The 2,857-nt window shown below is 41.8% G+C and overlaps 1 protein-coding gene across 1 annotated transcript in view; it reads left to right on the top strand.

The window, feature by feature from the left end:
• The window catches only part of ccdc3b (coiled-coil domain containing 3b), a 33,062-nt gene that overhangs the window by 23,628 nt on the left and 6,577 nt on the right, over window positions 1-2,857 (top strand). The window lies entirely within an intron of this gene.

Raw genomic sequence — 2,857 nt, 5'->3', positions numbered from 1 at the left:
CGGGGGTTTGGACGGGCCCCCAACTGCACTGCCACATCAACTGCCTAGAGTTGCCTTGAACCGTCTCAGAGAGCGCTTACGAGGCAAGCATGTGCTGGTCCGCAACGGACAACACTGCGACCGTTTCATACATCAACCGACAAGGTGATCTACACTCCAGTCGCATGTCGCAACTCGCCCGCCACCTCCTCCTCTGGAGTCAGAAGCATCTGAGGTCCCTTTGTGCCATTCATATTCACAACAACAACAACAACAACAATAATAATAATAATAATAATAACAATAACAGAAACAACAACAACAACAATAATAATAATAATAATAATAATAATAAACAGCAGAAGTAACTACCACCTGTTTTGACTTTTATGCATGAAGCATTAGAGAGACTAATTTCCAATCATGTCCTGTCCTTGCTTGCTGTGTGCTTGTCTGTGTGCACATTGATGGATAGTATTAGTGAGGCAGACACTTCATAGTGAGCAAAGAAGTGTGAAAAGCTTGCTTGTTCGGGCCTTTTGCATGTCTGTTTGTGGTTCTCTTGGCTTATGAAAATGGATGAAGACTCTAACAGAAATGTTTGTGGCTATTGCATGTTTGTGGCTATTGCACACAAAAATCAGCATTGCAGAGGAAGATGTGCCTAAACATCAGCTAGTCTTCCACAGAAATCTTGCTAGAATAAGTAGGCAACATATCTTGAGAATCCAAACCAACAGACATTTTCAAACCTATATTTTACTGTGAATTGGTGCTTACCATTAAGTGTAGTTTATGTCTGGGTCTAAATCTCAAGAGAATTAACAAATTATTGCTGGGATATTAATATTCCTCTCTGGACATCTGTACTTCTTTACTTTTTAATTTGCCTTGGGAGAACATGTTTCTTATATTGTTGTTCATGGTATGTTTAAACTCTAAACCGGAGGTTCTCAGCCTTGAATCACAACTCTGCATTGGGTTGTAAGGGATTTCTAAGAAAAGATTATTACTGACTGTATATTGCAAGCATGTGCTGGTCCGCAACGGACAACACTGCGACCGTTTCATACATCAACCGACAAGGTGATCTACACTCCAGTCGCATGTCGCAACTCGCCCGCCACCTCCTCCTCTGGAGTCAGAAGCATCTGAGGTCCCTTTGTGCCATTCATATTCCAGGTCTGCACAACCGTAAGGCAAATGAGCTGTCATGAGCTGCACTCCCCAGAGAATGGAGACTCCATCCCCAGACGGTCCAGCTGATTTGGAGAGTTCTAGCGATGAAGAGCTCGTTAACACAGTGGGCCTGGCAAATCCACCTGCTAATAATCATGTCGGGAAGAAAATCGAAAGTGTGGGATCATTTTGAAAGGATAAGTGATGACCCCAAAAAAGTTGTCTGCAAACTCTGCAGGCAAACATTTGTATACCATTCGTCAACATCGAACATGACTTATCATTTAAAACATGTAAGTAGACTAGTAGGCTAACGTTAGCCACTTAACATAGCCACTCATTTTAATGGTAATATGCGCATATAAGTTAGGCGCGTATCCAAGTATTTGTGCAGACAGAGAGTGAAAGTTAAATGTTTAACTTAACGTGCATTTCTCTAGGTTCATCCGCTATACTGCGAAGATGACACGTCGTCAGCTTCAACTTCGCAGCCGACCCTGACTCAGTAAACTCTTGACATGAAACCCTGTCTTACCGAGAAACGAAAAAGAGACATTACGGACAAAATAGCAGACTTCATTGCACTTGACATGAGACCAGTCAACATCATCAGCAGTGAGGGTTTCAAACAAATGATTCAATTCCTTGAGTCCAGCTACAGTGTTCCCAAACATGAAACAGTCATGCACGCCATAACAAGCAAGTTCAACACAACGAAAGAATTCGTCCTCGAGGAAATTAAAAGTTGTACAGCACTCAGCTTCACAACCGACATATGGACCTCTAGCCAGATGGAAGCTTACATGACCGTCACTGCACACTTTATTTCTGAAGACTGGCGACTGCATTAATTTGTGTTGGAAACAACAGTGTTGGAGGTGAGCCACACAGCTGCCAACATATCAGAGCGGAGAAAAGAGGGTAGCAGTCGTACACAACAATGCTGCTAATATGGTGCTGTGCGCAGAACTACTTTCTGATAACCCATGCTGGGGTACTGTCATGCAATGAAGGATGGATGGATGAAATGAAAAATGTACTTGGAGTACAAAACAAAGGTTGATTCTGGGCCACTGACATGGTGGCAAAAAAAATGAGGAGCGGTATCCCAAGCTTGCTAGAGCTGCTAAGTGCCTGCACTCCATTATTTCCACATCTACTCCATCAGAGTGCATTTTCTCGAAGGCCAGGTTCATTGTGAATAAGACACGGAGCTCACTTCTTCCCAACAACGTTGACAAACTTGTGTTCCTTTCTCATAATATGAAAAAAAATGAGATCGAAGGAAAAACTACAATAGAGACGGTCAGTTATAATTGCCCATATTTTTGTAGTGTTTCAGTGTGCTGTTAGCCTATATATTTTATTTATTTGTTTTATTTAATGTATAGGCTATATTATTTATTTTGTTTGGGAACCTCTGACTAAAACTGATTTTTCATTCGATGTTTCATTTAAAGGCTTGTGATTTATAGTGGCAGTTCTGTCATGACAACTCTCAGAGGGATTGGCATGGTAATGTACATGACAATGTTAATGTATTTGGTCTTGGCGGAATAGATCTGCTACGCTGCTGCTGCTGCGGCAGTGCAAGTACCGAGACTTGCTACTGCCAATACATCCACAACTTGCTGCTGTAAGCATGTAAGAAATATTGCTGCTACACATATGAATAACCCCCATATAGCATACATAAATC

The sequence above is a fragment of the Sinocyclocheilus rhinocerous genome, unplaced genomic scaffold, assembly GCF_001515625.1.
Source record: "Sinocyclocheilus rhinocerous isolate Xijiao unplaced genomic scaffold, SAMN03320098_v1.1 scaffold2822, whole genome shotgun sequence".
Lineage (NCBI taxonomy): Eukaryota > Metazoa > Chordata > Actinopteri > Cypriniformes > Cyprinidae > Sinocyclocheilus > Sinocyclocheilus rhinocerous.
This window is presented reverse-complemented; position numbering and strand designations above follow the sequence as displayed.